This window comes from Poecilia formosa, unplaced genomic scaffold (assembly GCF_000485575.1).
Source record: "Poecilia formosa unplaced genomic scaffold, Poecilia_formosa-5.1.2 Scaffold0, whole genome shotgun sequence".
NCBI classification, from domain to species: domain Eukaryota; kingdom Metazoa; phylum Chordata; class Actinopteri; order Cyprinodontiformes; family Poeciliidae; genus Poecilia; species Poecilia formosa.
In genome coordinates, this window is record NW_006799939.1 from 4,165,780 (window position 1) to 4,191,828 (window position 26,049).

At 41.3% G+C, this 26,049-nt stretch overlaps 1 protein-coding gene and 1 long non-coding RNA gene across 2 annotated transcripts in view; one reads left to right on the forward strand and one right to left on the reverse strand.

Moving 5' to 3' along the window:
- Positions 1-6,827, reverse strand: part of LOC107837148 (uncharacterized) — a 69,174-nt gene extending 62,347 nt beyond the window's left edge. Inside the window, exon 1 of the long non-coding RNA XR_001663152.1 lies at positions 6,290-6,827. This is a non-coding gene — a long non-coding RNA (uncharacterized LOC107837148). The remainder of the gene's footprint in view (positions 1-6,289) is intronic.
- The window catches only part of znf407 (zinc finger protein 407), a 202,833-nt gene that overhangs the window by 98,737 nt on the left and 78,047 nt on the right, over positions 1-26,049 (forward strand). The window lies entirely within an intron of this gene.

Consider the following 26,049-nt stretch of genomic DNA (forward strand, 5'->3'; position numbering starts at 1 on the left):
AGCTCCGCCTACAAGGACAAAGCTCCTCCTCTGATTTGCAGTTTCCAAGCTTCTGCTTCAGAGAGCATCCCTCCCACACGATTTCCCCACTTGGCTCCTTCTGAAGGACCCAAGAAAGAGCTGAAGATCAAGATTATGGTTTGCTTATTTTTTGGAAATTAGAATATTACTTTAGAAATGACAGCAGTTATCTTTTAGTTTTTCAATTTCACCCCTGAAACAAATATTACTGTTTGAGGATGTTCTAATTTACACACATGGATCAGTGTTTTTTGCTGCGTAGCACAACTATTTATTTACCTTTTTAGCACATCTTCCCATCTTTATGAACCTGGTATCCACTTTCATATTTGCATTGGATCTGCAGACACCTAAACAAACACTCCACCATGAAGGCCAGAGGTTGAGAGCCTGACTGACAGCAGCAACCTTGACTCAACTGTTTGTAATTAGTGCTTTAACAACAGGGCGCCGAAACACAACTGACCCGTCCCGCATACCTGTTTTCATAGGTAATTGTTAAAAACGCCTGCCATTTTCACGCTTGTAATAATAAGCATCCCCGACTAATACACTCGTCACTCTTGGAAGCGGAGTGCCGACGGCCCTGGAGGAAAGACGTATTTGTTTAAAGTAGATGACGGAGCACAGGGCACAGCTGGAGAGAGAGTTTTTACTGCTGTGAGGGGCACGTTTCCTTTGTTTTTTTTTTGTTTTTTGTTTTTTCTTAAGCTACAGCATTAGCGCTTTTTTGAGCTATGTAAGCTGGTGCTAGAGACTCGTGGATTTAAAACAGGAATTCAGGGGGGGAAAGGCATGAACCCACATCCGGAAATAACTTCCAGGATGCGCGAAAGCAGCGCAGGTGTGGTGACTCACCAAACGGAGACGAGACTGCAGCGGAGAGTCGTGCAAACAAGGACTGGTTTTCCATTTAAACTCGCTGCACTGAAGCTGCAGGTGAAGGTTATGTAATTCATAACTGGCTTCTTGAAATCTGTCTTCAACTGAGGAGGTCTGGTTTACAAGTGCAAAAATCGACTATGGCTTTATAATATTACTCGCTAAGATGTAGATGACCTTTAATTTGAGTACGTTTAGTCATTCAGGAAAAAAACCCTCCCCTTTAGATACATAGAAAATGTAACCTCTGTAAATCTCGTGTAACCGGCGGTGAGTCCGCTTGTGACTGCGCAGCATTTTTGTGTCCATAAGACCGAACCGACACGAAGCCGCGGTCGGTCGTGTTGCCGAGCCAGGGGCAGATCTCGATCTCGCCTGAACGGGCATCTGGCTCCGCGGCGCGGGGCTCTGGGCTCGCGGCCGCGTCCCAGCATGCAGTGCAGCGTGGCCATATTGGCCCGGCACGCAGGGCCGAGACCGTCCGTGCTGTACGAGGGGAGCAGGGGCGGAAGGGCCATGCGTGGAGCCAGCATGGTGGCAATATGGAGCACACGGAGCAGGTAGGGGTCATGTCACACACAAACACCGATAGCAGTGTGGGCGAGCGGCGGGTACATGCATGCATGTGTGTGTGTGTGTGTGTATGTGTGTGTGAGGGAAGTAAAAGTGTTAGTAGCGTGATGGGGAGATAAAGAGTAGATAAAGACAACTCCTAATTCATTATAATAAATCCTTTCCCTTAATTATTGATAATGAAACTGCGCTTTAATCTTCGTCTTTCTTCCTTCTCTTATCTGCTCGTGTCAGCACTTTGCCTCTCTGGCTTGGTGTTGGGTGGTAAAGGCCTCGTTTTCAGCCACCCAAGGGCAGCAGTCAGTAGCATCCTGTGTGGCTGCTGCGAGAAGAGGGAATTTAACTGCATGAATAGGCAGGGAGGGTATCTGGATTTCTTTAGCTCTTTTAAGTGATTTTTTTCAGGTTTTTACAGCATAAAAATATAGCAGTATAAATAAATCTAATTCTGAAATTATACAAATACTGATGTGCATTTTACTGCAGGGCAATAGATCAATAATAATATGACACATACTGATCATGTGTCTGTTGATACAGACACATGATCAGTATCAACAGATAATATGTCTGAATTTTCAATGAACTCTGATTCAGAACTGCACAGCATTCTGGGAGATGTAGGCAGACTAAAGGCTTTAGCTGCTCAACCCATCACTGCCAGCTAAGCAAGGTTAGTGGCATCAACTCATTCACTCTTTGGTTACCTAGCAACAGTTTTATGTTTGGCCACCATGCCTCATGCTTGAAAATGTAAAGAACGACGTGGAGTGAAAGAGAAAATGAGTTCAGTAGCTGGAGAGGAAACCTTGGATAAAACAGGAAAAGGTTACGTCACCAGTTTGGCAGCCTTTCAAATATTTAAAACTTAAAAAATAATCAGTACTTATCAGTGTCGACTAGTAATATGGAATCCCTTGTATCGTGATACATTTTTCAGTTTTATAGTCCAGCCCTAGCACATCTAGAATCTAACTGATGTGAAATATCATAGAAATTTTATTTCAACTCTTTAATTCAAAAAGTTTATTATTATGCTGTGCGGTATTATTACTGGGGGTGTGCCGATAAAACCTTTTCACTTCCGATACGATACTGATATCCCAGCTTTGAGTATTGGCCGATACCAATATTGTCCTGATCCGATATTAGCACGAATCATACATACTAATATTTATTTTTTTCTGGAGTGGAATGTTAGAAAAGGCTTGATCAAGTGATGTTACTCAAACAAAGACCAGTCAACAATAATAGGTATGAGAACAAATGGACCATCTATTATTTACCGATGGGTCTGCGTGTGGGATACAGGAGCTGCTGGTTAGAGATGAAGGGGCGGATTAAATTCTGGAGCAGAGTTCTTACATCAGAGATTTTAGCTGTAGGCAAATATAATCCGATACTTGTTTTTTTGCTGTTATCCCAATCCGATATTGGTATCGGAGTGATACATTATTTATTCTTATTTATTTATTTATTTATTTATTTTTCATCAGTTTAGTCGATCATAGTTTACAGTCAATGAAAACCCCAAATCCAGCTCCTCAGAAAGTTTGCTCGAGACACTAGAACTGTCCTGCCCCAGGTTTTTTCCTTTCGCTCAACTTTCCACGCAGCATGTTTGGAGACAGCACTGCGAGAACAGTCATCAGCAGTCAGGACTTTGCATTTTTAATATCCTCTAAATGAACAGAAACTCTGAAAATCTATCAGCTTGTGTGTAATGATGAATGAGTATTTGTTTTTGAATTGGATTACTGAAATGGAATCCTCCGTCATTATTCTCCCCGCAGTATCAACAAAGCTCCATTTCGCAGAGGGCGGGCGCGGCGTGGCGTGGCGCGGCGCGGCGCGGCGCGTGCCATCCCCGCTCGGTCCTGGCAGGCCCTCAGACCTCTAGCTCACGTTTGTGTTTCGCTGGCTGCTTCGTTTGAACGGGAGCCAGCGGACGCCGCGCCTCCCTGTTTACCCCGCTCAATATTTCATGGCGAGTGAACACTTGCAAAATGAGGGATCGCGCTAATATTGCTGTTAAAATTAAGCGATAATTAAAATTTGTTAGTTTAAAAGCCACCGCAGTCTATAAAAGTTTGATTACTGGAAAATTAGGTGCATTAAGTTTTTATAGGTTGGCCCCGTGCGAACGCCTGGGAACCATTTTTATGCACTTGTCACGGGCATATGGCGTCGAATTGGGAGTGTGCGTGTGTGTGTGTTTGTGGGCAGGAAACGGGACACGTTTTAGAGCTAAAAATCTTCGTTTTAGTTTTATTAGCCAGAATGCCGCAGCAGGGCTTCGCGAGGAAAAATGCCAATTATAAATCTGAGCTTGTGTCTCAGAGTCCGGGTCAGAGGTCGTGTTTCTGGGCATCTCGATCGGCCTGTGATATCATGTCGGCTCTCGTTTCAGGGCTGTGTGTTATTCCTCCTTGTTCTAGGGTGAGCCAGGGTGCCATCAGCTCCTATTACTAACAGTGACGCTGGTCAGCGGCTGACAGCTCGTCCCGCAGTCGGAAGCCACTTTTCACGCCGGAGCAATGTGACCTTGACTCGTGGAATATACTGGCAGCAGTTGTTCATCTTCCACCTCATCTGGGCAGCGCAGTTCCAACAGTCCCTCCAGCTTTTGTATTTTTTATTTATTTATTTATTTTTTTTGTATGATCTCACCCCCGCCGGCTGAAGCCCGACTGACATTACTCAAGCAAAGAACAATGGCGAATGTCCACACTTCACCTTCGTGTTCGTTTGGCGTCCCACGGCCGCGCGGCTTAACTGTGGACAGAAGTTGGACATGGTGCGCAGAGGGACGGTGGAACAACTGGGCTGCCGCCAGCCTGTGTTTTTTATTTTTTTTTCTTTCTTTCTTCTTTTCTTCCCAATTGAAACATCAGACTGTCATAGCAGAAATGGATGTTGCCAGGCATCACTAATGAACCAATTAATCAATGAATTAGCCGAGCAGCGATTAAATTAATGCGAGCTGGACGGGCGAGCGGCAGTCCTGGATGTATCCTGGGGATGGTGATTAACAGCGCGCGCGGAACAGGCAGCGATCAACAAGGCTGCTATTAAGTTGGACAACTTCCTGAACTTTTCTCTTCTCGGCTAAATAAAGAACGGCTTCATTCGCGTGATTTATAGGGGGAACTGCAGCGTGCTGGGACACGCTGATGCTGTTATGTTGCGGAAGTGTCTTCAGCAGTGACAGATGACAGAAATAATGACAGGAACGAGAGTTCAGAAAGCCTCGCGCTCAACATTCCCAAGGCCATCCGAGAGAAACGGATTTGCAGAATCCATATGTTTTCCACCGTAACCTAACAGTGGGCATCACTTACTGTTCAAAGTAAATATCTTTTGATTTACATCAGACTCACCGATAATGCTAGCTGCCTAAAATCTCACTCTTAGTCTCAGCTGACAGTTCTACTGAAAGTGCTGGTGTAGTTAAGCAAACTGCTTTTTTACTGGCATTCTTCCCAAACAAACACGTTGCGTATATAAAGTATTTAATGGTTGCCATATCTACTTGGAGTTGATGCCACTCTTTACAGGAACTCTCCGTCAGAAGGTTTTGGTGAGTGCTTAGCCATCCTCCTCACTCTGACCGGTGGCAAGTCAAGTTTATTTATACAGCAGCTTAGAGCAACAAGGAAGTTCAAAGAGCTTTAAATCATAAAAACAGTCACCAATTATGAAACAAGCAATAAACATTACATTTTGTCAAATGCCATCAATAAGATTATCTAAAACTGTACATTAAATATGTTCAGCAATGTTCCACTTGATGAACAGGTGGGTTTTTAGCCTTGATTTTAAATGAACTCGGTGTTTCGGCTGTTTTGCAGTTTTCTGGAAGTTTGTTCCAGATTTTGATTTTGTGCATTGAAGCTGAATGCTGCTGAATGTGACCAGGTGAACTTGGGTCCTCATCCAGCCTCTATTGTCACAGGTTCAGTTGTTTTGAACTTTATCGCACAGACTGTAGAAATAAGCAAGTTAATTTCATAATAATTGTCGTCATTTTATTACTCATGAAGACAAACTTAACTGAGTGGCATGATGTCTTCCGTTTTCTATTTTCAGGACGCTAAGAGAAATAGCCTTCGCTGTCATATATAATTTATACAGCAGGACAATGATTTATTTTTATATATTCTCTGAGTTTAAAAAAGTGAGATACAAATTAAAAAGTGGTTCACTTGCATCTATTTTACAATAATTTTGATGCGACAAGAAAAATATTTCTAAAAGAAAAGTAATTTTTAATGATTTTTTTAGCATTTATTTATATGGATGTTAGGCTACTGTAAGAGGAATGAGTTTATTTTAAGTGCCTTTACACATAATTAACGGAAGTGCCAGTAAGTTTGTAATGTATATATAATAACCACGTTAATTTCCTGAATCTCTGGTTGTCGATGCTGCTAAACAACTAACTAAAAATTAAAAATAAATGGCATTTATTGTACAAGAATTGCAAAATATGACATAGAAAAGCGACACACTATGAAAACATGTTTCAGTTTCCTAGCAGTTGGGATCAGAGACTTTTTACTTTTGCATATTTCCACATGAGTTCACTTGAATTCTTGTCCTTCATTGGATATCTGCAAGGTTTGCTCTATCCATCTGTGAGCTTAGTTCATGTAAATCAAAGCAGGTGGCCCACTGTGGTTTAGAACATTGTTTTTATAGTGAGTCCTTGGTTAGGGAATCAACAAACACGGGAACGTTTCTTAGATTTCGTGTTGGATTTAGAAACTATAGAAGGCTTTTAATGTCGCTAATCCAATAAGACAGAGGTTACCTTAACCCAGCGATTCTGAACGTCCTTCATGGGAGATGTATGAAGCTGGCAGTTCAAACGTCCGCCTGTGCTGTCTGCCGTCTCCAGGCCTGCCGTTCTCAATCTGATCTGCAGTATTACAGAAGGCAGAGCGGCCATGCCAGTTTGTTCGGAGAGACGTCGCCGAGGCGGCGTGTTTCAGAGGGGCGTCTCCCTTGATTATGTGGCATCCTCCGGAAGAACGCTGGACTTGTGTCCTCCATTACTTAGAAGAGGTGGGGGGTAAAAGAAAAAAAAGGAAAAAAAAGAGGCCTTTTCACTATTGAGACTGTCACTCTCAATTTGGACTAACGGTAAGCATGCGCATGGTCTCCTGAACGCCTCCCCTCTACCCCACCTGCTCTCCTCCTCTCTCTCTGCGCACACACACACACACACACACACACACACACACACAAACCGCTCCACAGCCGCTGCTCCTCCCCTTGCAGCAGGTCGCCGTGGTGACAGTTTGATTAGATCATCAATCGTGGCCGTTAACAGCGGTTTTCCTGAGCACCTGGACCGGCAGGTCACAGCTGGCTCTGAGCTACCGCTGTCCCTCTGACCTGGCACAGTGTGTGGGTGTGCGTGTGTGTGCGTTTGTGTGTGTGGAAATATGCTTGCAGACACAAAATTGCACTTGCAGTTTAATTGTATCCAAGGTTTTTGTTCTCTGTTGGCTTTGAAGTGGAGCTTAGCTCATGTTTCTTTTAGTCGTTCCTTGTGTCTTAAAAGGAAAGTGAATCCTCTCTCAGTTCGAGGGTTTTTCGGATTAGTACGTGGTAAAAAATGATCTGGTTCTTTTAAAGTTGTGAGCCAAAATGGAGAGAATGTCTTCATGACTCAATACCTTCCATCTTCACTAGCTAAAACTTTGAGTAGTTGTTTTCTGAATGACTATCAGTCACTTTCACTTATGGAGACACTTTGGCTGACTCTTCTCAACTTCATTGCTTTAGCTTATTAAGGTTTGCAGGAACTTATTTCAGAAGAGGTATCATAAGGTTGAGCTGTGGACTTTGACTGGGCCATCCCAACAGCTTATTGTCTTTGTCAAGCATTCTCTTGTAGATCTGCTGTGTTATGCATGATTATTGTTCTGATGATGACCTGATTTATGTCAAGTTCTACCCGCTGGGTAGACGGTGCCACTTTTAAAGCTGCAGTGCCTTGTTGTACAACAGAGTTTGTGGATACAAAACAAAGCCAGATCATAAACCCTCCATTTCCACGCTTCACAGTTAGTTTGAGTCGTCGGTGCTGATATGTTGCCTTCAGCGTTGTATGTGATGGCCAAAGGTCATTGCTCCAAAAGCCTCATATTTAGTGATGCAACTAGTGATTATTTTAATATATCGATTAATATATATTAATTCTGATGCTTAACTAGTAAAATCGGCAAGATTTTTTATTTAACCACTTAAGCCTCATTTTAAACAATATTAGAAATACATTGAAAAATGCAAATAAAAATTCTTTTAAATTGGAAAATGAGCATTTTATTGCCTAAATTTGAATAATACAACTTTAACATTTGTAGCAAAGGATGCACCAATTAATGATTGGGCAGCAAAAGATGCTTAATTTGTTTTAGAGAATTTTTATAGAATAAAACTATGCCACTTGACAATTTGTGGTTAGAATTTAAATTTATTTTACTTTATTTTTACATTATTTATCACAAATGCAAAATGTATATATATTTTTGTGCATTTTTGGCTTGATTGCTGATTTGAGTGTGTCCTTGTTTTAGCAAGGACACACTCAAATGTCCTTGCTAAAACAAGGACATTAAAGTCTGTAAAATATACAGACTTTTTGAGTCTGTATATTTTAGTTAACAATAATTTTATTATTTCAATTATGGATTCATCACAATTAATCCGATTGATCATCTCAGCCCTACTCATGTTTTTCATCTATATTTTTTCTATTTTGACTTTTATAAATAATAATAACAAAAGTCTTATTTTCCACACTTGATCATAAATAATAAAAGTGTGGAGTGTGGAGTGTGTTTTCGTACGCATTGGGTTAGATCTGACTACATTTACAATCTGCCTAAAACCAAATCTTTTTTTTTTCTGTCCCAATAGGTAAATCTCTCCTACCGAAACAGGGTGTACTTTCAAACGATGATGCTTGTGTTTATGTAGTCAGTAGGTATCTATTAAGTCAAGCCTCTGCAGTGCAGAGGAGGTTTTTCAAGTTGAAACAAATATGAAATTGCATGAAAACTGGAGGGCCTTTAACCCAACAGTTTTATGAAAACCCTTTGTCTAACTGGGGAGATTAAACAAGTGCAAAACTCAAATGTTAATATAACCGGGGAGACTTCTAAAAGAATAAAATAATAACATTTTTATCTCCGTGTTCCCTCCCAGATGCTTCCCAGAGTCTATTACTCTCCATGTTTGAAGATACACAGATACCAGAGGATAACTGTTATGGCTATTCATCTGAAGCACCACACACACAACACGCCGAGTTCACTTCGCAAACACACTCGTACATAAATTCACCTGCTTCCCCACGTCGTCTCCAGCCTCTGCGTCGGCCCCGTCCTCGCCGTTCAGGTAAAGCAGTTAAATTTATGGCTTAACAATAATGGGACAAACTGTGTGTCTCGTTGCGATTCCTCAGGTATTCCGTGATTAAATAAATGTCCCCACTCTTTTCATAAAGCTTGTTTATGGCACTGTGGCACCATATGCTGCCGCTTCCACCCCACCCACCCATCTCCTTCACTCTCTCCCGGCTTAATTCTCTTTTTCTTCGGCTCAGCGGTTACGGGAAAAAGCCAAAGTTGCACTTGAACCTGCGAGCCTCCAAACCTTCATCGAGTCGGTCCTAATGGCTGTGTAAATACAAGAAACGCACTGAAACCGTTTGAGTAATTAATTCCCCAAAGCGGTATCTAGCATCCTTTGTGTGTGTGTGTACATGTGCAGGTGTGTGTTTTACTTCTTTTTTTATTTTTTTATTTTTTATTTTTATTTTTTTAGAAAAAGTGAAACCAAATCAGAAAAGCAATTAATTTCTCCAGCCACAACATGGCAGTAAACACGTGTGATTGTTCACCTCATTGTCTCGTCGGGTTTCTTCTCTGCACTCCGTCAGACACTTGAGAGACCAACTCCAACTCCGTGTGACTTTTCTCGTGATTATTAATGGCCGCTTCACATTAACTTCGCTCTGGTAATATACTCCGACAATGGCCCAAATCACCTGAGCGATGAGGACGACGGCGGCGGCCCCCGTGTCCCCTTGTCCAGCCAGCTCTGTGGCAGCTACTCCGCTAACCCCTCCCTATCCTCAATGACCAAGATTAATGAAACCCCCGCCGTTTTTAATTAGCATGGCCGCAGTCATCAATTATGTCTGCCCCACCCCAAATACAAATATTGTTATATTTGGGGAGGGGGGCGTTGAAAAAAAAATTCTTGATTTATTTCATTGTGGCGGCCGAAGGAGTGAGATGAATGGCTTCCCATCATGGTCATTTGTGGAGATGAGGAGGAGGAGAAGAGAAGGGGGACGGTGCGGCGGGGAGGGGTAATAAGATCAGTGCAGGGAAGAAGGGGGTCGGTGCCTCACACGGTACAGTAGAGGATGTGAACATGGCTGGTTATAGATAAAGTCGAGTCTCTCCATGTTGCTGGACTACCTTCACAAAACAGGATAGTTTCTCCAAATCCAAACCTGCAAGGTTCAATTCCCTTTTGGGGCAATTTAAGCACCAAGTGGTTCAGATTCGAGAGCCTCTGGTTGAGGCGACTGTCTTGATACTGCCAGATACTGCCAACACTTGCATAAGTTATGATTTTAAAAGCGAAAAGCTTACAAAGCAAAGGTGTTCTGTAGACCCCATCACACTGGAGCCTATGTGGCAAGTTACACAACCTCTTGGTAAATAACCCACCATTATCATCTCCCTGCTTTCCTATGAGGCCCAAAACTCTGGTAGCGCATAAATACGGAGCATTTACACAAGAGCCACTCACTCTGTCTGCTCTGATGAAGAACTGATCACCTTCACACTAAATGCTTGGAGTAGCTCCGATTGACAGCAACATCACGCAGTAAAACGGAGACATTTGTACCGTTCATCCAACTATTCATACGTTAAACTAAAACAGACACATGTAGAAAGACGTGACAGAGCACAATTTGTCTTTTAACGTGCTTCATTTCTTTGCTTTTTAACCTATTCAAACAATTATTTAAATAGTTCAACTTCGGTGGTGAGGCAAGAATCTGTGACACCATCTTTAGAGGCAGTGTGTTCTCTACATGCTTTATTTTCTGTGCAATGTCCACTTTTTAAATCATACTTCATCTGGTTTTTCCTGCTTCACAGAACTGGCCAGACAGGCTGTTTGCCTCAGTCTGTCCCATTGGCATGGTGAACAAGGTGTTAATGGCAAAAAAAACAAACAAACATGGCTGCAGTAAATAACTTGTCAAGGATAAATATGGTTTTGCTCTTTGGTTTGTCTCTCAATGAGTTTCTTCAAGTTGATAAATGCAGAATGGACTTACTAAGAAATTATTCCCTTTTTAGCTTCTTCTGATGTGATGAAGAAAACAAACATTTCAGGAACGGAGTATGGCCTTTTGCCCTTCTCTTGCTTTTCTCTAAGAAAAGTAAGTATCAAACTAAGTCGAGCTATAATTTTAATTGAGACATTATCTCTTAAATCTGGGGTTTGAAGAGTAAAAAAAAAAAAAACTGTAATAAACCAAACGATTTCTGCAGTTCTTCAAACTTGTTAAAGTCTGACTCGGCTCTGTCATGATAATAGTGCGAGCGCTGCCGCTTTATGACTCGAATATGTGTGCGGCTCTTCTTGTGGTTTTCCTGAGCTCGGGTGTTTACGCTGCGGTGAGCCGCTAGCCGCTTGATTCCTGATGGCTACACACACACACACACACACACACACACACACACACACACACACTGATTTTTATTTTATACCCCTGCCGACACAACCATCGCCTGCCCACTGGACTCGAGAGGGAACGGTGGGAAACATCTTGAATATTTTATGAGGCTCGGGAACCCCACCTCTCGTCTTGCCCACCCCGCGAAAAACCGCGGCCACTTCGTCCGGCAAATTCGCACACATACACACACACGCGCACACACGCATACACACCCGCAGAAAGAAATAATGTTTTAAATGCAATCATTGTCAGGCCCAAACAATGTCATTTATCAAGGGAGCATTTGGGACTGTATAATAAGTTTCACATTATTAATACAATTTTTCATCCTCTGTCAAGCCTATCTGATTTATGGCACGCGTGTGATCTAAGGTGATCATTGAATTACAATTCTAGTAATAAGAGAGAGAATGGACCTGGTTTACTTCTGCCCACTGGAGCACAACTCCTCCCCTCTCTTGCCCCCCATGCACACACACATGTACACAGATAGAAGAAACAGGATTTAACCGATAAAACTGGTTTAGCAATTCACATACATTTATTTATCTAGATTTGTGTAAATATTTCTGAGTAGAAAAATATATACGTTTAACAGCAACTTAAAGAGTTGAGGTGAGTTTGACTTATTTTTCCGTTTACTTGACAAAATGAATTAGATTTAATCATATTTCTGTGCTGATTCCATTCAAATAGTTTAATTACTTAAATAAAAGTAGGTTCTCAATGTCATTTTTACACTGACTTAATGCTTTGACAACAGCCGTTGTTTCTTCGTTTGTATTTTATTAATAAAATGGGAACCAGAGATATTTGCACAACTAACAGTTTATTCAGAACAGGATATTAGTCTTTATTTCAAACATCTTTTTTCACAGCCATCTTTCTAAATTCATATTTCAACCCTATTTACTCAGATTAATTAGTAATAATAATAATAATTAATAAAGATGTAGTTTAAGAGTCGTGGTCATTTTGTTCAAAAACACATTTTTGTCGGTGCAGAGGTTCCTCCTGCCCCAACAGACGCCTCTGTTAGCTCCTCTTTGGAAAGACAATTATGACTAACAAGCACCTAAATTCTTCCTTTCATGAAGTCCTCTGTTAGAAATAAAACTAGTTTGTCATTGAAGCAAAAATTTAACTTCAGCAGTAAAAACATTTAAATCTGCTCAACAAAGATTTCAATTTAGAGATTTTTTTGCAATTTTTTGACCAATGGCTCTGAGTTAAGAAGCAATGCTTGCCGGCAACTTTGACATTAGCATTAACAACTTGCTACAGTTTTTGTTCCAACACAGAAACTTTCTCAACTTACAAGTCTTACCCACAGGTTAATATTTATTTTCCTGATACAACTCACACACACACACACACACACACACACGCATATGGTTTTACTGTACTCTTGGTTATGCCACAACAAGGTACAGTTGACTAAACAAACAAATTATATAACATTTAAAATGTTCAGACCAGAAAAAAATGAAAGAGCTAGCATTATTCAACTTGTATGCTTTATTAAAATTGTAATCAATTTAATTACAAATATGTAACACTATCCAACATCCGTTGTTGTAGTGCAGCTGTCCTGTTCTTGATGTCTGACTCCGGCTTATGCAGCCCAGCTAGCTAGCAAGTTTGATTGTAGCATTAGCACTGCTGCTAAACCAGTTAAAGTTAAATGTAAACTTAAAATCTTACTCCAGCACAAAAACTTTTTCAACCCCAAATTTTATTGCTGGATATATTAATTCATAACATAAGCCATATAGCTATATAACCCTCACTATTATTTACTAGCTAGATATGATGATGATGATGATGATGATAATGATTAGACTGAACCAACATGTTCAATTAAATCCCAATCAAAATGATTAGGCATCGTTTGTTTTTAAGAATACACAGTAAATTATTACACTTGGTTGAATGTAAATACCTTTAGTGGCTTGTATTCGAAACCTGCCAATATTTTTACTTTCTTGTGTGCTTAAACTTTCTGATGAAAAACATCGACAGTTTAACTTTTACCTCTTAAGACTACGAAGCCGCTTCGCTTAATATTCCTGAGTTTAAGGCAGCCTGCCAGGGTCCTAATTTTAGTGACAGAAAAGAGAAAAGAAAACAAACAAATGAACCCGGGCCCTGTTAATTAAATCAAGAGCAAAGCTCATTATTCTAAAATGATATTGGCGCCCGGAGAGTAAATATGAGTGGCCTGTTTGGGGTGGTGGGGTGAGGGGGGGGACTCCGTAATGGGATAGGGATGCAGGTCGTTACAGGGCCGAGTGATTTACAACCACATGCTCTTTGATGTATAGACTGCACCTTTTATTAAGTGCCTGTCGTTATGGTCACTGGCTCAGTCATTTCCCTTTGTGTCTAATCAAAATCCATATCCGCACCAACTCCGGCCATCCAGAGCCCAGCTGCTCCGCGCAGGGAAAGCAAACTCTGTGGGAATGTTGGCCTTCCCGCTCCTCTCTGCTCCCTCCCACCTCCAGCGGAGGCTTACGTGTTGCAAGTCGTTACAACTCGCAGCGAGCAACAACAGATAAACAAATGGAAATGCGAAATTCTCTTGAGGTAATTAAATAACAAAGACAGACTCCCGTCATAAGATCTCGGCTGAGTTTTATTTTTTTATTTTTTTTTTTTTTTTTGAGCGAGTATTTTCACTATTAGCGCTCTTGCTCGGCGCTTTTATTGGATTAGCCCGTCGTTGAGGGCCCGCTGATCGCTGTCATACATCACCCTGTTTGATTTCTGTTTAGAGCGAATTTGAGGAGGCCGCTAATTGGATTGTGGCAGTTTAGCCCCGGTTAAAGATGGTAAACGGCAGAGCCGGGCTCTCCTCTACTCCTCCTCTATTACCCCGTTCGAAACTCTCAGGCTCCGGAGCCCGCCGGTTCTCCTCAGGATCGCCACAATTTATGACACATTTTCTCTGTATTCTTAAAAGATAATTAGGTTTATCGCCAGTTTTTTTTTTTTTCTTTCCCCCCACCCCGCCTCCCATTACTTCTCTTTTGTGTACCTGAGAGCACACAATTGCAGCATGAAAACATAAATATTTCTGCAGCACAGCAGCGCTGGCAGGTGAGCCTAATGAAATTCTAGCAGTGTAATTTGATTTACGAGGTGCTAATGCGGCCTGATATTAGAGAGAAAAAGCTCTGATATGGCTGCCTTGTGCTGTATTTAAGGCCTATCAGAAGCCTGATAAAGAGCATCCTGTCCTCAGCACTGCGCCTGAGTTATTGTTGCAGATATTCATATTGATAGTAATTCTTCCCGACGCAATTTAGCACCAGCAATATATAAAAACGGAGATAATAGTTAATTTCGGTGGCTGTTGCTCAGATTGCGATGCTTTAAATTCAGGACTTTACAATATAAAAAAAAACAAACTTTCGAGATGTGAAGCATCTGGACGCTTTTCAAAATGTTTAAACGATATGTGTGTTTGTGTGTGTGTGTTGATGGGGTCTTAGATTGGCCTTTGATCCCCGCCACATCACATAAACCACATTTTCTCTAATTTTAGCAGGAGGCCTTTTTTGTTCTTTTTTTCAAAGCTCTTGATTTGCGGCCATTTTGTTAAAGCATTTTGAATAATTGTCTAATATATGTAAGGCCTCTTAAGCTTTTAAGGTGAACCTAGAGAGGCAACAAGACATCATAAACACAAAAAGAAATCCTTTGAGGGGCTCATTTACTTCTCAAGAGGACTTCTTTCTAATTGAGGTTGGTGAGTGTTGTGGTGTATCTGCAGGGGTGTGTGTGTGTGTGCGTGCGTACGTGCGCATGTATGTATGTGTGTGTGTGTGTGTGTGTGCGTGCGCATGTGTGTGTGTGTGTGTGTGTCTTTAGTCGTGTTTGCATGGACTTCTGAGGGTCATGTCCAGGTTTGTCTGTTTGGGACCATTGAGCTATGGCTCCCAATAAAAACAGGCAATAACAGGGCCACCACAGAGGGACCTGGCCTTTGTGCCTTCCCTCCTTCCTCGTCCCCTCCCTCGCAACCCCCCCACTCCGCTCCTCTGCACCCCCTAAGTTATGAGCTGAATAACCGTGCAACAATATTAAGATAACATTTCCTGATTGTTTGTCAGGCAGGAGGCTCCTTCACCCCGCTTTCATCACGTCCACCGTGTTCATTAAATTGACAATTTGTATTTGCCCTACAGCGGGATAAACAGGAGCTTATCTGATGGGCTTGGTCTTTTATTATTTATTTCATTATCTTTTTTTTCGTCTTCCTCCCTCCTCTGTCCCCCTCTTCTTCGTCTTTCTCTCTCTTTTTCTTTCTTCCTTTCTTTCTTTCTTTCATTCTTTCTCCCGGGATTGAAGGTAAACACAAATCAGCAACAGGATCTCTGTTGAGTGCCGTTGTTTATATTGCAGTCATATGCTGCAGCGCTCGTATCGCAGGAGGTTCATCTACTGCACTCTGCAGACGCATGCGACCTCCTCCTGGAAATTTTAGGACTCCTCAGTAAGGTGCAACTCGGTGCCTTTTTCACTTTATCATTCTGTCTTGTCTTCTAGTAACTTTGTCTCCTTTTTTTTTGTTTGCTTGAATTTTTTTGTGCTGCATTTCTAAGTGGCTGTGGGTCAGTTCAGGCTATCTTTTTTTTTTGTTTTTTTTTTTGTATCCATGCATTTCTGCCTTATCGCATCTACCTTCATTTCCTGCCCATAAACACATCACTTCAAGTGGACATTGGTAAAACATCGGTTTTAGTTTAAGTATTTTCAGGAAGTATGGTAATAAAGTGAAAATGAAAGCACTGCTACAAATCAGGACTCGTCGTAACATGTTAACTTACTCTGTTTGGAAAACGTTTTTGAGGCTTTTATTTATTAGTAGCCAGACAGGAAAAAGGACAGAGACAGAAGAAGATGTGCAGTAAACGGCCTGGCGCCTGGCATCAAACCGGGAACATTATGTTGCGCCTGCTGTGTATGGCTCCCGCCGCATTAACTCACTTTTTCAGCAAAATGAAGAAAATGTACCTGAAGACTTTACATTTCACCCTATGACCATGTGCTGTTAATCTTAGTTTGGGCAAGTCCACTCTTAATGAAATATAACCCTTGTTTAAGCCGGAACAGCTTAAAGAAACTTGTAGATGTTAATTATGGAGCAATCTGTGCTGTGGTTTTGAAAAACACAATTTCATTTGGTCGAAATGTGAAGAAATCATTTGGATTTCTGTCATGTCTTTGAAGTAAGCTGGTCACTTTTGATCGGATCTTTTACTTAATAGTTTATGGAGATCGGTGGGATCTGCTGTGTCATGACAGGGTTTGTTGTGTGATGTTATTTCTAGTTGTTCGTAGGTTTCACGTAAAACCGACTCCCTTGGAATGGCATTTTAATGCTGTGGGTATAAAATACTTGATAATTAATAACCAAATAATAACTGTCCTATACTTGTAAAGCACATTATCAAGTCCAGAGGACTCCAAAGCATTTCACACAGTCATTTGCCCATTCACACACACTTTCACACACACTTTCACACACTAAGTGAAAGCATAGGTTTCATGTTCAGCATTCCAAGATGAGTGAAATGTCTGGATATTTTTGAGATAGTTTGAGATTATGTAATTGTATTATAGCTTTCATTGTGAGATCTGCAGCATTTTTTTTTTTACTGTTTAAATATATTGTAGTTTCAAAGTATTAACACGAAATTTTAAAATAACATTGTATTCTAAGTATTCAAGATTTGCATTTCCTGAGAGTAAAGGAAACTGTTGGAGCCATCAGCAACGCTTAGCAACAGGTGGGAGAAGCACAGCCCTGCTCCATAAACCAGTACACTAATTCCTCCTACACTTTTTTCAGGCCTCTTAATAAAACGCCTTTAAGCTGTTGCAACAGTCTAATTCAGTTTTTTTAGCAAAGTTTAAACCGTAATTTTGGGAAAACGCAACATACCTGGATGCCCTGGCAGGGTGATAGCTGGCCGCTGCTTAGCAAGACAACTTGATTTCTTCTGTGGGCTTCTTGAGAACAGAAAAATACTGTAAGAGCTAAATCCTGTCTAACTAAGGAAGAGTTATATGATTAAAAAAAAAATCAAACTTGGCAGAGATGGTGACGTTTTACCTATCTATTCCTTAGGTCACTCTGCGTCATTATGTGGTTTCAGTAAAAAAAAATAAAAAATTTAAACGGCTAAATATTCCTCTGGCGTTGTGGTAACCAGCGGCTCTAGCAAACCTCGTGAAAACATATTTTTATGAGCCTTGGAGGTGAGTGCTTTAAGTTTGACTTCCTGTATTTATGTTTGAGATTTTTATTTTGAAATGAAAAAGCAGGTCGGCTAGTTGTGTGAGAATATAGAGACTGGCTAAACGTAGGCCTGTCACGAGAACAAATTTTGCTGAGCGATTAATTGTCTAAAAAATTATTGCGATAAACGATAATATTGTTTCAAGACCTTTTGACACTGATGCAGCAGTTCACACTACACTGGTTTTTTTGCCCCTATTTTCTTAGAACGTGCTAAGATTGTCGCTGGTGATTTCGTAACCGATCATCCTGCAGTGTGTGGTGGGTTACGGTGGATCGTCGTGGCCGCTCCGATCTAAATCAGGGGTTTTCCCCGTCTGGGAGCTTAGCTGAATGTGACAAGTAGCCAATCAGAAAGCTCGGATTCTCCTCCGTGCTTTCTGAGGGGAAATTACTGAGGGGAATCCCAAACAGCTGACACGGTGCAACCCAAAGTCCAGCGGACGTTGGAGATGATATGTGGAAACAACAATAATATTTATTTAACATTTCGTGCAAATAACATAGAAATGACAAGGGGAGGAGTTGGAGCCAAATTGCTACCGCAGTTGATAAACCCGGTAACTTTTCAGCTGTTCTTCGTTAACGTGACATAAATAGGTTATAATGATTTTCATTCAGTCAGGACTTTACGCTGACTCTAGCCACATGCATCACAGGCAGATTATAGTAAAGCATTGATTAATGCCTCGCTTTAAAATTAGTTAACTGGACTTGTAGCCATAATTTTGTGCCAGGTGGCTGGACACCACACGGCACGACCGAAACCGATCGAACTGTTATACCTAGGATTTCTGTCGGCTAATGTGTCTCTCATGTTTCAAAAATGGGCAGACAATCGACCGACAACTCGTGTAGTGTGTGCTGGACATTACACTAAGAAAATGAGGAAGGGAGGGTCAGTGGAGAGCACCGGAGTTGAGCCTTTTTTTATTCAGTCTCATCAACAGAAAGAAAAAAGGCAGGAAGAAACGATAAAGCCGATAATTAAAATGAGGTCGATAGGTTTAATTTATCGTGCGATTAATTGATTTATCGTTTATCGCAACTTGACTAGCTAAATGTTACCCGCTAGCAAATACGCTAGCATTTGGTTCACAGCTTCCTATTGATGCTGTTTTTACACTTGGAGACCGCTGAAAACAGTTCTATTTGTCAAACACATTAGAAACTATTTTAATACTTTTTTAACATTAAAAACACTTTAAAATTAGACAAATACAAGTCTTGTAAAACCTGGACTGAAATATTCTTGACTGATTGGATTCTTTGAAGTAAAGTTTCTAAGTTTGTGAAATCTTTAGTGTAGTTTTGACAACAAAAATAAGCTACAGAACATTTTCTGAAAAAAAGGGAATAAAAATAGTAACACATGGCCAAATCTTCCCTTCTCAACAAACCAAAGTACTGCTGTTTGCCGTAGCAACCTGTCTGAGCAGATAGTAAAAGCATAAGGTAACAAAAACGGTATACAGGCTCAACCTTAATTGAATTAGCTCCGTTTGAATGTGAAACTAAGCATTATGCCGAAAACTGATTTGCACCCACAGACCACAAAGACTACAGCGCTTCCTAAAGCACTTCTCCTTAGCACTGTGAGTGATGATGTTGCCCTCCTCAATCTCTTACCTCCCGGGGGAAAACCCAGCCTGTCGTCGGTCAACGTTGAGCCCGCAAACGAAAACTAACGAAGCCTGTGACTTTACTTAGGAAACAGTTGTCCCAGAAATGTAATCTTTTACCCATTTTTTTTTCCCTCCCCAACGAACCGCCCGCCCCACCCTCTAATCAGGTTTCAATTGACTGCCACCGAAGGAAGAGCTTCTCCTCAAGATGCTTATATAGGTCCGAACCGAGTCAGACGCCATTTAGAGCTTACTCAGTCTTCCTCCCAATATCTCGGAGAGCTCAGGGCCAAATGATTTAATCTTCATTCAGCTAATTTAGTCTGGATTTAAGCTGCCGGGGTTGTCGAAGTGCAGAGTGATGGAGTCTGAAAACAGGATGAGAGGGAGAAAAACGGAAGGAAGGAGAAAGGGAAAAACAGGGAGAGATGAAGTTAGAGCGATGGAGGGAGAGGAAAAAAGGAGATGAGGAAGGAGGAGGAGTGTGTTGAGGAGGAGGAGGAGGGGGGAGCTGCTGAAGATGATGATCCATCCTGACCCTAGTGAATGCTGTCATGTTCCCCCCTCTAGGTAATCTCTCTCACTCTCTTGCTATTTTACATGTGAAAATGCTCTCCTGACAGTTGCATATCAGATAAATTTTCCTCTTTTTTTTCCTCCCACCCCTCCCTCCGCCATCTCCGCTCCTCTCCCTTCGCCAAATAAACAACAGTCTTCACTTTGAAGTTGTCTGTTTGTGTCAGTTTGGCTTCGGGCGAGCGTCGGCCTCTCCCTCTTCTGTCTTTGTGCTGCAGCGCGAGCGAGCGTAGCGGATCGCTTCCTCTTTGCGATGGCCGGCCAGAACAATGCGGAGGGAGGCGGGACGGGAAACGGTTTGGGCGTCCGTACGGCGTCCACATCACCGTAACTGATCAAATTAATTAGGGAGAAGGGTTTGAGAACAAGTAGAGGCGTGTTGCCAGCGTGGTCTGAGCTTTAAGATGCATTTTGTAAGATAGAAATTTTCCTGGACTGGGTTAAAATCGCCCTTTTTAAAAAACATTAAAAAAAAATTAAACAGTATAGTTTACAGTCAACACACACTTTACAGGTTCTTCCTCAACACACACAGCCTCGCCACTTGGGGGTGGTAGTGAGTGTGTGGTAATGAACCAGACTCCCCCCCCACCCCCCTTTCCTTTTTTCCTTTCCTTTTTTCCTTTCCTTTTTTTTTTTTTTTTCCCAGTCCCTATTAGAGGTGCAGTAACTCCTCCTGAGGGATCTCTGTCACAATTAAAGCCAGCGATGTTCTGACAGTTGCCCCACGTGCCGGAACTGAATCAGGATCACACCACGGTATAGATATGGTAATGAGTGACAGTATGGATACGGCGGCATGCCGCTCTCTGGATGTCGACTCGAGACACTCACCTGTGTCTGCGAATAAATCGGCGCAGGACGTCAATCAGGTGACTCCGCTTCGCCATCAGAGAGGGAAGGAGAAGGAGACACAGGAGGAGGGAAGAGGAGAAATATAATGAATCAAAGCGGAGCTTGTCTGTGATTACAGATGAGCGTTTCTTAAAGTTATTACCTCGCTTTCTTATGTATATCTGATTTATTTTTCTCATTTATTTATGCGCTAACACAACGATGTAAACATATGGTGTGGAAATTTATGTGTGTGTGTATATATATATATATATATATATATATATATGTGTGTGTTGAGGAAGAACCTGTAAAGTGTGTGTTGACTGTATATATATATATATATATTTAAGGTGTCATGTAGCTGTAATTTACTGAGTCTGAGATTCTAGTGCATTTCTGCACTTTTGCCAGTATTTTTAAAGCACCTTGCCAGACTTAGCTCTACAATGTACCCAAACTAATTACAGAGATAGTTTGTCACCTATATAAAAAAAATTGCAATGGTCAGTGGTTTCATTAGTCTTTGTTTTACTGTAAACCATTTAGTCGGAGTAAAACACTTCGACTTCCTCTTGGATGTCACAACAGGCTGGCTGAGGCATCTGGAGCCATTCTGACTGCGTTTGTTTGTCTTTTTCTCAGCAATTTCAATGATTTAATGATAGGGATGGATGTAATGGTACACAAAAAGTAAAGTTTGGTACTTTGGTACGGTTTAAGGGCAAAGTTGGGAATGTTTTTGGTTTGCTCAAGAAAAACTGAATATAGATGGATGGATGGATGGATGGATGAAACAATAAAAGCGCTTGATAATGATAAATGTTGTTTAGGATGTTTTTAAATTGGTGCTGTACAGAAATTTTAAAATGCAGAAGAATCTTTTTTTACTTTGGAGCTGATTCCTCAGTACCAGTCTGTTGTGCGTCTCTCGTGCTGAGCAGCCATTTTGGGATTGTTGAACGCTGCAGGCTGCTGGATTTGGACTTCAGATTTTTCTCAGGTTTGTTTCCATTCAGCTCGACGTTGTTGTTTCCTTCAGTGAACATTTCTTCCTCCACTGTAGCTGCATGGAAAACCTTAAATGACCCCAAACTCCAGATCGACAGCTTAGGAGTCCTCTCTGTTCCGTTTTGGTGTCACATTTTAAATTTGCCCTACAGAACATGGCGCTGCACACTTAGTTCTGCATATAAACATTCTGCATGTGCTCAGGTATTAAACGATGCCGTTTTTGTTCAGTGCCTTTGGCAAAACGGCTTCATCGGATAATTTCATTACTTCGGTATCAATACGGCAATAGTTAATCGTGTTTACTTGTGTTCCTAATGGCTGCAGCAAATCTTCTGAGCCGCAGGTGAAACACTGCGTGGATTTCTGGATGATTTGTTGACGAGAAAGAAGCAAAAGGAGTTCCTCAGAAGGAGCACATTTCATCCTTAAAGACATGAAGAGATCATTTGTAGTGTCAGTCAGTGGGAGATGAAATGTGGAGTTGTTTCATGTCAACCTCCTGCCTGGTGTGATGTCATCAACCTAAATGCACATAATTTGGAGTAAACAGTTATTTAAAAAAAAATTGCTTTTTCTGCAGTTCCTTTAGCAAATGCCATACCATCATCATCCAACTGTGATTTTATAATCATTGCACAGTTGGTATCGAAAGATAATTTGTCACCTGTCGGTAAATTTAGAGGGATTTTATTTGAGATGCACTGGTTAGTAGGCCAGAAATCTGATTCTGACAGTTCAGATCGGTGTTTGGCCGGTCAGTTACTAAAACCTCAGATTTTCTCCCAATCAGTAAAGATATCACACAATTTGTGATCTACAGAAAACATCGGATGAAGGTTAGCGACATGCTTTGATTCGTTGATGGGGAAATCCTTCATTTTTATTCAAAACTACCACCTCTACTAAAGAATCAGCAGATCAACTTTTACATGTTGTTAACCCGAGGAGGGGGAAACGTATTGGAAGGTCAGACTTTAAAGAAAACTTGATAAATGTATCCACTAGGGGGGAAAAAACCTTTTCATTCAAGCTACAGTAGCAAATTTGTCCACTTGTATACTTCGTATGTGTTAGAGTTGTCATTTGGTCATATCAGTCCTAATATTACGATAACTAAATCTACGTCGCTTCATCATTTAAAGGTTTTTGATTGTCACTGTTTCCTTACTTCAATAAAAATAATGAAAACATAAACCCTTACAATTGAGATGATTTATGTTATATTAGAATTTTTTTTATCCCCCCTTTTTTTTTTAAAACTTAAAACTGAAGATCATCTCTCGAGAAAATCTGAAGTGAATTTAGAATATGGTTGAATTCACTCTTATCAAGAAAGCCAATTATCAGGCAGAGAGACATGCAGGTCTTCCTTTCGCTAAAGCAAAGCAATACTTCACCCTACATGAAAGCACACCACATTTATTTCTGAAGACGTCATTGCAGCTCTTTTGAAGGAGGACATTTTAAAGTATATGCCATATGAATGCCTTCTTGTGTAATTTAGAAGTTGTTTGTTTTATCCGGGTGTTTTATTTTCACGCGGCCCCTCATAGGGAGGACTTTGCGAATTTATTTCCACGCCTTTGAGTTTAATTCTCAGAAGCACGATAAGTTTTCAGACATTTCAAATGGACAAAAATCTAATTTTCTGTTCTTCCTCCCTCTTCCCTCCAAGCACACACATCTACTCTTTCCTGCTCTCCATCCGTCTGCCCCTCTGCCTCCCACCTTTGGGTGCGTTTTTTTTTTTTTTTTTAGCACGGTGCCTGGCTGTTTAGAGGCACTATGCATATGTATGGGCGAGACGGTGGATCGTGACGGGATCTGACATGCAGGGACAAGATCAAAGCGCTCCATCTCATCCCGTAAAAACAGACGCAAACCTTCCTCTCATCCGTACAAAAACCCCCACCGACTCTGCCAGCTCCTCCACTCCTCCATCTTCCCTCTTCCCCCCGGCTTCCTGTTCTCGCGCCACCCGTCCCGCCACGCACCCAGCGCGCGCACGTTTCCGTCAAGGCCTGGGCTGACTTGGCGATTACGCCTCGGTGATAAACAATGGCCCCCCGTTTAGCTCATAAAGCAAAAGGAGTGTTGTGCATAATGCTTACAATAAAAGATAGCATCTCTTCACTCATCTTATTTACCTCTGCCTGGCAGACGAGCTGTTTCTATAAATACCACAGGGAGGAGAGGGGAGAGGAGGAGCCGCAGAGGCTGCTGGTCAAATAAAGTCTGGAGATGAGAGTTAGAAACCAGGACTCGCATTTTTAAGTCAGGTTTCGTTTGTGTAGCACATTTCAGCAACAAGGCGGATCAAAGTGCTTTACATCATAAAAGCATCACAGAGTCGAGCAATAAACATTAGTTTGTCGAAATGTCATCATCAAGAAAACACACATCAAACGCATTGATCAATGTTCGACTTTATTGCTAATCAAAGGCAGCTCTACACAGGTGGAGTTTTAAGCCTTGATTTAAAGCACGTGTTTCAAACTCGAGGCCCCGGGGACAAATCTGGCACGCCACAACTTTGTATGTGGCCCACTGGAGTCTAGAGGAGCACATGAATAAAACTTTAAAGATAACAGTTGGGTAATTTTATTTATTTTTTTATTTTTTATCAGTCGAATCAAAGCTGTTTTTATCTGCGTCCTGCCAAATTAGACAGCTCTGGAAAAATTTCATGGAAAACGTCACGGTTTTTCCACCAAATATCGATTCTGAACTCTTCCTGAGTTAAAACATTGGTATTGTTGTTTCTAAATGAATATTAACTTGTTTTCTTTGCATTATGTGAGGTCTGACAGCACTGCATATTTTTTTGTCATTTTGACCGTTTTCTGTAAATAATAAATTTTTGATTGGAATTTCGGAGACGTATCACCAGCAGTTCATAGAATAAAAGAACATTGTTCATTTTACTCAAACATATACCTATAAAGAGTAAAATCAGAAAACCTGATCATTTTAATTGGTCTCTTAATATGTTGTATCAATTCTGATTAAAAGTTACCTAACTTTAAGAAGTACTCACCGAATGCAGAGATATTTATTCATATTTTAACGATTAGCTAATGCGTGTTTTTATCTTGATACGTTCTACAACATTCGTCATCTTAAAATGAGTTTGACACGCCTGATTTGAATGGACTCGGTGTTTCGGCTGTTTTGCGGTTTTCTGGAAGTTTGTTCCAGATTAGTGGAGCATAGAAACTGAACGCTGTTTTCTTCCATGTTTGGTTCTGGTTCTGAGGATGCAGAACAGAACCAGAACCAGAAGACCCGCAACAACAGACCTCAAACGCACTTTGGTGCTAAGCCATTAAATGAGCGTCTAGCTTGACAAAGGCATCACTTTAAAGCTGCCTCATCCTTCCTCGCAATTGAGCCGAAAACGCCCTTTAAACCGTCGCTTGGCAACATCTTCATCACATCTAGATCCATCTCCATGGAGCATATAGATTGATATGAAAGCCAGCCTCCATCCCTCCAACCTCCCCCCTACACCTCCACCCTCTCCCCCTTCCTTTCCAGTAAGAAAGATGTACGAGTTTGAATTATTGATTCAGACACATGCTACATGCTGCTCGGAGTCATTATTTGTTCAGGTGAGTGTCACGCTGCTCGCTATGAAACAGATACCGCGGGGATTAAGCGACACAATCAGGACTTAAAGACAGCCGCCCTCCCTAAAATAACACGGCCCCTCGCTGCAAGACGAATGCTCCCCAAAAGCTGACTTCATTTGTTTATGACTCGCGCATTAGTCATTCCGCACCTAAATTATCGCACGGGGGTAAAGATTAATTCAAGCACAGGCGGGTTTCGCTATTGTCTTCTGCATTTTTTTTTGTTTTTTTTTCTCTCTTTTTCTTTTCCTCAAAGCCGAATAAGGCGGCGGATGAATATAGGTGCAAACATCCTACACACTGATTAAAAAGCCAGAGCTTTTTTTCCCCTCATCTTCTCCTTCTTTTTCTTCTTCTTCTTCTTTCTTTTTTATCAATCGTAGGCGTGAAGAATAGACAGATGTCCAGAGCAAAGACAGAATGGCGTGCATATTCACACGCCATATTTTGAGCGCCTTAGGCATCATCCAACTAAAACAAAAAATTGAAAAAATAAAATAAAAAATGCACCAAACAATGAATCACGTCTTACATTCATTCACTTGATTCTGACGATCTGAAGCTGTAGATGGCTGGTGATTTTAAAACAAAACGCTGCGCAGTAGAGCGGGTTCTGACAGGCAGAGACGCTCCGGTTCAAGAGCCTTAAGAGGATAGCAGGAGGTAAAATGTTGCTAACTGTTCATTTAGCCCTGGCTAAGTGGTTGGGGACACTGGACAGGTGAACTCTATTCTCCCCACTGGCCCTGCAGGGTGTGTGTGTGTTTGTGTGTGTGTGTGTGTGTGTGTGTGTGTGTGTGT